A 12,506-nucleotide genomic window follows, 5' to 3' on the forward strand; every position below is an offset into this window, starting at 1 on the left:
CCAAAACACAGCTTGTTTCCAGTTCATTCTTTTGTGCCTCACCTACATAAAATTTTGAGCTAACAGTAACTATCAGTGATCACTCCTGACGCTCACCCAGAACTATCTGAAGCAGAAATACTGTTTCTGTCTAAGGTAAGAAAAGCTTCAAAAAATCATCCCCACAGCATTAGTTTTCTGTGGTGTAAAGTACCACAGTACAACACAGACTGGCACAATTAAAGCAATGATTCCACACACTTGTCCCATGGTCTGCCTTTGCAGAAGACTCCCTGCACACGACATTTTGCCCTGCTGCAAAAAACCTGCACAGCCTCCAGACCTATTTCAACTCAGTGTGCAATTCAGAAAATTGCTCTCAAAAGAAAGTTAGGCTACAGGGCAACCTCTGAAAACAATGACAGAGAAACACAGTCTTTGGCCAACCCTTTATTTCTAGAGCAGTGCCATCCACCACTTAGAAATACAATGGCTGTGGAAAAGTCCATTAGCTGCTATACCAACAGTCTCCAGATCTAATCCACCTTAAATACAAAGAAATGTATTTTTACAGCTGTAGATTTAGAGAGGAAAAACCTCAAGTGGCAGAGAATCCGTTCTCCACCCCCATGCCTGGTGTCCGTACTAAGTAAACATAAAATGGCCTTCAAAAGCAGCTTTCTGCAAACAATGCAGCTGTTTGCTTTCTTGGAGGGGGGAGGGGGGGCAAAAAACTCTTTCCCCTGGAGAAAAAAAATTTTTTTTAAAAAAAATCATTATTTCAAGAGGGAACAAAATGAACTTAAACTTTGAGACTGGAACATTTCATGATTCTGGCAAGAGACTATGGACAACTTTAACTAAGTCCTTGTCAGCAGAGCTAAAAAGCTTTTATTAGTTGAAGAAGGTTCAGTGGCCTCTGTGAAATCAGTTAGCAGCCTCTGTCCTCTCAGATTTTCCACATCACAGAAACTACCACCACTGGCAACTCTCCACAGATCAAGCGGCCATGGAGAGTGCCAATCTGATGCCTACATATGATTTTTGCCTTTATGAGGGCAAAATAGGTATTATTTGCTGGACACAGCACGGGTTTGAGCTCCTAGAGCCAGTGCTTTCCTCTGCCACAAGTAGACATGATCTGGCACTTCAGGCTTTCTGCCCCAGACAAAAAGTTGTACATCTGCTTAACTCCAACAGATCTTGTCTAATGAGACCCACTTTCAAAGAAAAGAAGCAACTAAGGCACAAACATCATACTTCAGCAGAAATACAGTCCTCTTTGTGAATGCTGATAGATGTCTTATCATTCAATTTCTTTTAGGTAGTGTCAGGCTGTTTTGTGAAGGAAACAGGATCATGAGCCATGTGAATTCTGCAAAGCCCAGTGACCCATATGCCATCAGTTGAGATCAGGTCCCCACAAGGGCTGTACACACAAAGACAGGATGGAAGTGTCTCCCTTATGAACTGACATTCTGACTCTCATAAGACAAATCACCAAAGGAACTAGCAGCCTGGATGGGGATTAGTGTAACAGAGGTACAGATTAAGCCAAGAGTCCAGAATCAAACCCCCGTCTCCCAAATCAAGGTCTAGTGTCTTGGCCACTTCTCTGCCAAACACCAGGATTTCCCTTCTTCCAGCATGGCAGCTGTAACCAAGAGACTTACTCTTACACAACTGCATCCACTTTGTAGAACTTAAAACTGTGCAAGGCCATAAAAAGCTCTCAAGGCATAAGTATTGGGAAGGTGTTTTCATTGTTACTTCCTCAATTCCCAGAAAGTACTTTGCATAGATGCAACTTCAAATGAGACTAAAGGAAGAGGAAAAAACAGTATTAATCCAGATTCTGTTAAGATTAGGCCAGATAAAGAGCAGCTGTGGATAAATGCAAATAATTTTTTATCCTGCTGCTAATCATCTAGTTGGAGCTAATATCCATAGGAAAAAAAAGGAAATGCATAAAGAACCAGAAGTAATGTCCATCATGATCAAAACTCACACAAAGCTTGCAAAACCCAAAGGGACAAATCTGACATTCCCATCTCTAAAACTTTTGAGCAGTCAAAAAGCTTAACAGCACCTACTGGGGCTCTCAGAAAGAGGGGAAACTGCCACCTAAATAATGATAGTTTTATATAAATGACAGTATTGACCTTTTAATGTTTTAAGCCAAAGAGCCTGAACTAGGTTACAAAGAGGTGCCATATAAAGCATCAGCAGCACAGAGTTCAAGCAACTCACCTGGGGCCACAAGCACACAAAAGCAGAGATTAGAATAAAACCTGCAGATCTCACACGTCCATCTCCTGGGTTAAGCACGGCTGGACTCTGTAGCAATCACAACCAATGCAGGATCAGCAGTGGAGGTTTGAGCTTTGAACCTAGAGCCTTCTGCCTGGGACACAGGATCATTATCAGTGGAGCCACACAAACACTAAAAGCAGGTCTTTCATAATCTCCCCACAGAGGACATTTCTCTCCTATTTGCCAAACGAATACAGGACACAAAGTTTCCTATTCCGTTTAAAGAGTCATTCACAGAGAAGTGCTTTCCTCTTCAAAAATCACCTAGGTCATGTCACAGAGTTTACACCAACTCCTTGTCCCTAAGAATGTGATTGGAGAGCTTCTGGGTCAGCAGGCAAGAATTAGGACAACAAACAACAGCATTTTAGTGGCAATTCTTGGCAAGATCCCCTACTAGTTTACTTCAGTTCACACACTGACTACCCACTCTTAGGTTAGGTAGTAAACTGGCCTTGTTCTCCAGTGCTTACCAATACTGAAGGCAACTAATATATTGCTTTCAACATGGCCAGCCACATCAGCCCTCTAAATAACAGTGATTTGTATGACAGGCACAATTTTAAGGATCCATCTTTGTGATAATTCACCACCAGTTGAACTCATTTTCCCTCCTTGAGGAGCCTGTAAAATTTTGTAAAACCACAATTTAAAGAATAAAGCCAAAATATCAGGAAGCTGATGGAAGAGTCTCATGGAACACCTCCAGCGACCTGCCACCTCTGGTCCAAGACAAAGAGCCTCCCACTCATCCACTGGATCCTTAAGGCAGCAAGCACACAGCTATAAAACACTAAGTAAATTACTGTATTATTTAAGGGGGCTCCAACCTCACAGAAAATTGGAGGCAATCAGTGGAAAAGAAATAATTTTAGCAACAGGCTGACAATAAAATACCTATTCACAACCTGCTTGAACTGCTGTTACCAAAGCAACTAGTGACAAAAACCAAGCCCTATATTGGGTTCCGTTTGCTGCATGAGGTACTACACATTGAAGTGAGCTTAGATCTCGCTCAGACAAGACTTGGGCTTAACATAATGTCACGTTAGGAGCAGAAACCTGACTTCCCAACTCTTTACGCAAAATGGCAAGTGGTTTCTAAAGGTATTTAGCCTTGGCATGAGAACTGAGAGAACTGATTTTTCACAAGTCAGTATTTTGTGTGCTGAGCCCTTTTGAATGCTCTACTATGAACACATGAGCAGATGATAATTTTGAAAGACCTCGCCTAGATTTAACACAACGAGCACTGACATTCCTGGCCCTAAACTCTTCAGAGTACTTAACCTGCCTCTCCTGTCAAAGCCAAACTCCCAAGATGTATTTCTGGGACACTGGTGGGCCTACCCTTACCAGTCAGAAACAAGCCATATGGGACAATTCCCTCCAGAGTCAGCACCAGTTAAAGTACTCCATAAATACAGGCCTGACTACATTTTCCAGAGTCCTCAGTGCCTCCTTACACATTTACATGGATACATATTTTCAAAAACGGCTGCTGTTTTATAACGTTTCCTTTTGACACAACATGCCAAGTCATTCTGAAGAACCTGTCACAGCTCAGCTTCCCAGAATCACCAAAACAGCTGGTTCTCATTACTTCTAGCACGCTTAAAAGGCTCGTCGATGAAAACAAGCACAGCTCCAATGCAATGGAAGGTGTCTAGTTTGCATGCACCACAGCTGGACTGACCTAAAGGAATGCACATGCAAGGGAACGTGGCATGCACTTAGGCAAGAGGAATTGCTTAAGTGTCAAGTATAAGACGCAAGATGAAATCCAGTCATCTATTTTACCAAAAAAAAAAAAAAAATAGCTTCAAATAGCTAAAAAAATTGGAAGGTTGTGAAATACGTGAAGCATTTCAACTTTAAACATTACACTGAATGTCCTCTACTTTCCCCACGGGAGGGAAAAAAAAAATAAAAAGGCAAAAATCTAGTCCATTCCTTGGCAAAAACAAACACAAAATGTGATTTACTTTATCACGGCCAATGTCCAAAAATCCATAGTCCATATTAGCAGATGATTTTTTTTTTCCCTGGGCTCTCAAAGAATGGCTCTTTTCTAGTGGGCTTTAGAAATAACAGAACATCCTGCTAAAACAATAATTGCGACATCTGAGCACAATTCATGCCATTAAGCTTTGATCTCTGAGTAAGTATAGTATTGTCAGTACACACTCTGCAAAAAGCTGTGTTACACAGCCTCAGTCACTTTTTCCAGCTGTTGGCACATCCTGTTTAAGGACATTACATCTGCAACTAGGAGAAAGGGTAAAGAATTTCACATTGCAAAAGGTACTTTTCTGCTTGGCAGCAACCTCAAAGGGGAAAAGGAAGGCACAGCTTTCCCAAGAAAGCAGCTTTTCCCAAAAGAAATCCACAAGCTCGGATGGCAGTTAGGACAGAAACACTTTTGACCACCACCCCTTCCACACCCCTTCCTGGTCACTGAGTCATTTACACTAATCAGCCACAGATCTGGTTTAACAGAGTGCAATGCTGACAGGTGCTCCACCATCCTACTGCAGAGTCGCTGGAGCATCACTTCTATCTTCTACTGAGCAAAGATATCAAGCCTTGCAGCTTTCCCATCACATTCTTTAGGATTGTTTTGGAAAGGAGTGTCTTGTCCTGCATCTCGTGTTTGTAACTTGTTCCTTTCATCTCAGGAGAAGAGAAGGACACAAACTGTGTCCAGTACAAGATTAAGCTGCAGTTTGAGATGTATGCCTGTCCCGTAACATCAAAAGAAGTTGTACCGTTACTTTCCTTTCCACCTTTGCTATTTGGGAACATCATGCCAAAAACCAGTGCATGTATTCAGTAACAGAGCAGAAAACAACACGGCCTATCATGTCATAAACATCCCAGTGGTGCCCTTGAGATTCATAAGCATAAAGAATAAGCTGTCTGTTAAGCTGGATATCTACACAGCTGCACTGATATCTGTGCCCCAGCTTTAAGTAACAGCAAATGAAACAAAAATAACCCTGCACGATGCAGAAAAACAGCAGCCAAGAAAAAGCCTCTAGCACAATGCAAGGAAATGACACTGACAAAAGAAAGCAATAAACTGGCAAAGTCAGTATTTAGCAGCCACTGTCAGCTTGAGCAGAGTTTGAGTCTACAAAGCCTACAACAGATAGGGCCACAACAGGACCTCGGCTCCCACATGGCTACCATCCAACAGTGCTGATACAGAAGCTGGTAATTCATTGAAGTGATAAAGAGATGTCCAAGTACTTTCAAAAGCAGTGAGTGTCAGCTATGACAAGGAACGAATTTCTGATCAATCTCGGCAACCCATGCAGACTTTAATAACCACTTATCTCCAAAGTTATTCATAGAAGAATATGAAAATAGCGGGCACATGATAAGGCAGCCTGAATACCTGCTGGGTCAGGTGTGGCACAGTGCAGTTAGCTGGGCACACTGCCAGGAAGTGTGTGCCAATCTTCCCGTTTTGCCTGATCCACTGAGCAAACAGCTGTTCCACACACTTTCTATTCTCCAGCTCCAGCCGTACAGCCCATACCCCGCTGCTGGAGCTTCAGTCCCCAGGGCCAGCATGGCACTTAGCAGGCACACAAAGCAGGCTAGTGCACGCCTAATTTAACATCATGCACACACATATCCAGGAAAGAAGGATGACAGAATTTGTTCGTGTCCTAAGGTACGTTTCAAGACGCAGAAAGGTTCAGGACAGAGTTCCATCAGTTTTCTCCAAAAGGTTCAACGGACCAAGCACAGAGGTGTTCAACTAAATTTCAGCCAAATGGCTTGAACAGAAAACACTTCAAGCAAGTGCAGAAGTAGCATGAAATGCTAAAGGAAAAAGCAATAACCTTGCAGGAGAGCTAGGTGAGCAAAAAGAAGCTTTGCAAGTTTTTAAATGGATATAGGATTCAAAATATATTTTTTTATGTTGAGTTTAAATATCATTAACTGTGCTGGGAAAGTTCCACTGGAACCAAAGCACACTCCGTCAGACAACCCAGTTTTGCAATTGTGTCTGGGTTTATATATAAACACAACTGGGAGGATACGTATAGTGATGTGGAATATTAAGACTATGTCACAAGAACAGGGAGACTTGGCAATCAGGAGAATGAAAAAAGTACTGGGAAAAATAACATCTGAAAAAGCCTGAAAACAGAGGGTGTACAGGTGATGGTATCAGTTTGCTAGAAGAAGGAAGCAAGTCCAGATCTCTCCAAAGACAGTAGGAAAAACTCCTTTTGCTTACTTTACAATGAATATTTAAATACAAGTTTGAGAGAGCTGGGAAACAACGCAGTAAGAATTGCTACTCTGATTTAATAAGGTAAAGAATAATTAAATATCTAAAATACTTTAAAACAAATAAATTAGATTAAAAGCACCTTTGGTAGAACAAAAATACAATTGAGGGATCAATTTAGTTTATTAAATAGGAACACTGCATTCAGGGGAGGAGTAGGTTTTGAATTTTGACTCCTGTACTGAACCAGAATGAAATGTCCATGTATCTGCACTCAGAAAAAGTCAGTGCTGCTTTATTGTTTGGATGAGGAGAGTCTGGAGTTTTTTTAATCCATCCAAATTTGGTCCATACTCTGCTTTTACTGTCAGTCATAGCCAAATTCTTGTTATGGGAGCATAATTAAGATAAGGGGAAGAGAAAAAAACCCCACCAATAGATCCCCAAAATATCAATATATTCCTCATAAATACAGCTCTCAGCCAAAAAGAACACTTATGGTAACTTGCTTGTTTCTTTTTAAGGCACAAAAAATCCACCTGTAAAAGCAGTCATACCTCTGAAAACCTTGGACTTAAACTCAGGTTGCTGACATTAGCAACACGGCCCATAGTCTTTAGGCCCATAGTCTTTAAGAAGTGTTACCTGCTGCTGGTGAGGAAAAAAAAAAAAAACAAACATGCTTTCACTTCTACCATAGAGAGTATAAACTTTGGTCATGTCATTATTATAATAATGCTGAAAGCAGATAAGAGGAAATTAATCAAGTCATTAAAAGATGGGTACAGGTGCTGAGATCCAGGTTCTCCTGGTCCCCAGCCCTGCTCTTGTCACCTACACCACCAGAACTGCTGCTCTGAGACCTTCCACATGGCTTAATTTTGAATTTTACTAAGCTGACAACAAACTACTGCACTAATAAATATCTGTTGCACGGTTTGCTTGCTTGCTCCCAGGAATAACCATTCCACTTGGAACTGGGCTAGGAAAACTGCAAAGTGTTTCAGAGAGTCAAGCAAGCAGAGTGGTAACAGGTTTTGGCCACCTCTATCCTCCACACAGCCCTGGCTAAATTTGCTACAAAGGAAACCAGATCCCCAGAATTATCTCTGAACTGTGCGGTCAAAGGCTTGGACTTTGTTCTTTCACAGAGAATAACCTTGCTATCTAGCCCAAACCAGAACAGTCCTGTAAAGGCTCTTTTGCTCTCCTTTTTCTGCCTAACTCCAATTGTTCTCTAACAAAGTCAGCATAAGACAAACCAATCTCACTGAATAAGACAGAGCTCTGCTAGGCAACACTCCTCCAGAAAATAACAGAAGAGGAAAAAGGTCAGCTTGTATGTGAATATTTATGCCATTCAAACCAACAGGCATCTTTATTATCTATGATTAAGCTTTTTTGCTAATAACCCAATGAATAAAGACCTGAATGCTCCCATTTTTCCTACCATGTTAGCCTGCTGTGTCAGGAAGGCTGCATCAACAGTTTTCCATCCTACTCTGTCTTGCTCCCAGTCTGAGGCGAGCTCACATGCTTTTCCTCCCAACTACAAATGCTAAAAAAGACAGGACTAGCTTTGCTGCCACCAATTTTAAAAAAAAGAAAACAGTGTATGCCAGGTAGTCCATTCAGTAGTTTTAGTCATGGTAGTTCTTCTGAGTGGATCTGTATGATTTTGTACAATCAACAGAAGCAAAACATGCAGCTTCAGAATGTGAAGCTTTTTTTTTTCGTGGTGATCATCTTTTGAACACTAGAAGCAGAGTCTGACCACAGTATTTTTTATCTATACTCATAATACAAGTAACTGCAGACGTGCATGCTCATCAATTACACAAAACACTTTCAACTATTCATAATTAAAATCCTCAGCTGGCATAAATATGAGATAATCACAGAGAGAGTGAATTTCTAACACATCAGACATGGAGAAAGTGGGCAGAGTCCCTAGCAGCCTCTGATGATCAAGAAAAATATATTTTATGTATGAAATGTATTTTACTAAACATTAGGTTCTTACTCTAGCCCCTCTCACAGGAATCATCAGGAATAACCAGCCTAATCAAAACATGCTGGTGTTTAGTCAGCCATGGCCTCTGGACTCATTCCAAGATTTGGTGTGTTGCCCAGCCTAGAAGATCTATATAAACATCATGGGTGCTTGCTTCAAGGTTTCTTAAACAAAGTGGTAGTCTGGTTCCCTTTCTGCTCCTCTTCTGTCATCATCTTTGTGCAGCCAGTGCTCACAAAGCCATGAGAAGATGTTGAGCACAGGATGCTGGGGTAAAAAAAAAAAAAAAAATAAAAAAAAATCACCAAACAAAAAGAAGAGTTTGTTCTCAATTACTCACCCTGAGCTGGTGAACTCCAGTGCCAGCACAAAGGATGAAATAGACGGGGAGAGAAAAAAAGAGCAAGCAGACCAGGGAAAATAAAGCAGGTCCAGTACTAGTTCACTGGTAACCTTCAATTACTCTGGATTAAAGTTCTGAAGAAACCACACCCTAAGAAATATTGTGCCTGCATGGTGCAATGCACATAATAAACACTAGCAGAGCTGATCATATTTAGCCACAGATGCATGAGTTAGTACCAATCCTCCTCCTGCTCTGTCTCTGTGGGTCTAATTCTGCCAGGTGAACTCGTTGGTGAGATACCAGGCTTGCAGAGGTGAAGGCAAGGGAGGACTTGCTTTCTGAAATGTATTACACTTGATTAACAGGTGAGAATGCTCCAACCCAGATCCTGCACAGAAGACCTGCCGTCACTTTCCCAAAGCCACTAAGGCTTATTCCTGAATCACAGAAGCCTGGTCTACCTGCACACAGTCAGGGAGAAGTTTAGCCTAAGGAATGCTACAAAAAAGGCCACTCCAGGAACAAAGGCCAAAATAAGTTCACTGACCCTTTTTTAAGCTCATGGTGTTCCATCTTCTGTAGTTCAGCATTTGACCAGGAGCTACTCTTTATATACACCATGATGGTACATGCTGAATTTGGTGCCAGATCAAGCCTCTGATCACACCACTGAATGAGACTTGGGTTTGAAAAATATTTAGCAGTACAAAAAAGGTTTGCCAGCCGTTGCCTGTGGCAAACTGATTTATAAATGTGCCTCAATGAAGAGACCATTAAGAAACATTCGATTACCTGCTTGCACTGCTAAGCAGCTCTATTCAGAAGAAATTTTGAACAAACATCCAAAAGACTACCATGACTCCTGGAAATGCCAGAACCTTATATATAGCTGCACCCAAGGTGTTTATTTCACCTATCACACAGCTACGTGTCCTTCTGCAGCAACTTGTCAGGGGACAGTTATTGTGAATAGTTTGGGCTAGCTGTTGAATTATCCCATTCTAACCCCAAATTACAGCAAGTTGTCATCTCTTGCAGTCCAGAGGCCAGCTGGTAACACCTCAGAACACCTAAAGCGAGCATTAAAAAAAAAAAAAAAAAAAATCAAACTTTATTATTTCATGCTAAGTATTCTCAACTTCACAGTTTCAACTTAAATTCTATCATGCAACACTTGTGTTTCATGTGACCCACACTTTTTTTGTTAAGAGCTGACTTTAATTTTTACCATAATCAGCCTTACCAAATTATGATTACATGGGAAACAAGGTGCTCCATGTCATGAGTGAAGGCATCAAACTCCTTACTTGTCCAGACCATACCAGATACAGACTCTATCACACAACTCTTACATAAACTGAACTTTAAATTTGCACAATGAACCGTGAAGACCCACCAACACTATTTTTATCTATTACATCAGTAAGACACCGCAGAGTCCCAGGTACTACTCATTTAGCTTAATGGCCAGCTGGGGCATCACACACTGATTTGTGTTACGGGAAAGTCTGAGCATACACTGCCATTCCCACTTGTTAGGGAGGCAAGCTGTGCCACAAGGGCGAGGAACAAAAAGCATTTGCACAGAATGTTTACTACCATGACCCCCTTTCAAAACTGAGCAAGACTGCTCAATTACAATAGCCTTTCGACAGCAGGCTTGACCATCTGTTGTCAATGGAACATCCCCAAGACACTGCTGTTTTCTGCAGTACAAGCACCAACTCATTTCCAAAAGCACCTCCAAAATAAATTTTAATGTGTCAATCCATATCCTTCAAATATGTTATTTGTACAGCCTTTAATATATCCAAGGTCAACAGCTGGGGGAGATGGGGCACCCCTGGTTAAAAACAAGCAAAAATGACGTTTAATATGAGCTTTGAATTTAGAATCAGAGTATCTTTCCAGGCACGTTTTAAGCATCTGGGCTGCCGTGCAGCTCCAGTCTTTTGTAACAACAGCCTGATAATAGATTGCAGTGTAACAGTCCAGACTTCACAACAGTCTGGCACGCAGCAGCATGATTTGTTGCATGCAACTGAGCCTCCTGCCCATCGTAAAGGCGGCCAGATAGATATTTTTTTTTATTTTTACACGCCCCCTCATCCCACGGCCGTCCCCTTATCCCACCCCCGCGACTTTATAGGATTCACGTAGGGGTGAAGGGGATGAAAACCCTCCCGTTATCTTCTAGAGCCCACCGGGGCAGGGAGAGGCGGCAGTAAGGTGAACGAGTGCTGCCAAGTCAGAGTCGCCTGGCTCAGGATAAGCTGAAATAATGTAACTATTAAAAAAAAAAAAAAAAAAAAAAAGAAAAAGAAAAGGCAAAAAAAAAAAAGCACACACAACTCGCACACATGCACTATCAGCCCCCTTCCGATCCGCCGCTACGCCGAAAAACCATCCTCCGAGCCGCGCTCCCGACACGCTGGGCACAGCGAGTGCCACCACGTCGGAAGACGAAAAAAAAAAACCCTCAAAACAATATACCCCCTCCCCCCCCAACCAAAACAATAAAAAAACCCCACCCCAACCATCCTACTCGTTTTTTTTTTTTCCTCTCGCTTTGTGCCGCTTGCTCCGGGCGGAGCGGGGACAAGAGGGAAGCCTCCCCGTCAGTCGCCCGCGACGCGTCCCCCCCGTCCCGCAAGGCTCCACCACCTCCTACCTCCCCGGCCGGCAGCCGCCGTCGGTCCCGAGGGAGCCGCCGCCGCCTCCTCCTCCTCCTCCTCCTCCGCGCACCCCTCCGGCCCCACTCCCGACCCCGATCCGGCCCCGCTGCCGCTGCCGGGCGCCCCCGCCCGCAGTGCCTCTTATAGGGCGGCCGCTCTCCCCTCCTCGGCGCGCCGCCCGCCCCTTCCCTGCCCGGGGCCGCCCAGGAGCCTTGCTTTTCCCCACCCTCTGAGGTCTTCTTTCCTTTTCGCCTTTTCTGTCTGCTCTTCCCCTTCTTCTTTGTCCTTCTTTTCCCCCTCTCCTGTCCCCCTCCTCACCCCCCCACGCCTTTTGTTTTGGTTTTTTTTTTATTATTATTTTATTTTATTTTATTTTCCCTGCTCTGCGGCTGCTGTTGGAGGGGGCGGGGACGCGACGATTTGCATGTGGGCGTGCACCGTGCAGCCAAAAACAAACTTCGGGGCTGGGTATGTCCGCTCCGTCCTCGCACGGCGAGCCAGGGGTCGGTGGTGTAGCTGCACTCGCTGCTTTTAGTGAAACTCCGCCGTCCCAGGTGCGTGAGAAGCATCCCAGCCCTTCGCATCTGGCTCCTGCACGTACCCCTCGGCCGACTCTTCCTGAGAACCGTGAAAAGAAAGAGCAGAAACCCGGTCACGGAGTTACCAGCGAGGTCACTGTGCTCCAGCCGCCCACGGCGCCAGGCCGCACTGCTCCCCGCACCCTCAGGGCTGAGGCACAAGCTGAGCACAGATACATCCTCCGCTGTACAGCTACAGAGCACACGGAGTGCACCGAGAGTGTTGGCCTGAAAGGAGTCAGTCAATAATGAACAGATTCAACAGGACCAGATGTGCTGTCCTCCCTGTCACTTACGGCAATGGAAAGGCAAGGAAATGTGAAAGCCAACACTTGGATACGTACCCAGAAAT

At 43.5% G+C, this 12,506-nt stretch overlaps 1 protein-coding gene across 3 annotated transcripts in view; it reads right to left on the bottom strand.

The window, feature by feature from the left end:
• Positions 1-11,697, bottom strand: part of ABCA1 (ATP binding cassette subfamily A member 1) — a 95,802-nt gene extending 84,105 nt beyond the window's left edge. For 2 of the 3 annotated variants that reach the window (XM_064642314.1, XM_064642312.1), the window contains exon 1: positions 11,573-11,697. The gene's annotated coding sequence lies outside the window, so the exon portion shown is untranslated. Of the gene's footprint in view, positions 1-2,229; positions 2,591-11,572 lie in introns of those variants that run through there. The other variant, XM_064642313.1, reaches the window with a different exon arrangement.
• Positions 11,698-12,506: the final 809 nt, after the last annotated feature.

Source organism: Pseudopipra pipra, chromosome Z (assembly GCF_036250125.1).
Source record: "Pseudopipra pipra isolate bDixPip1 chromosome Z, bDixPip1.hap1, whole genome shotgun sequence".
NCBI lineage: Eukaryota > Metazoa > Chordata > Aves > Passeriformes > Pipridae > Pseudopipra > Pseudopipra pipra.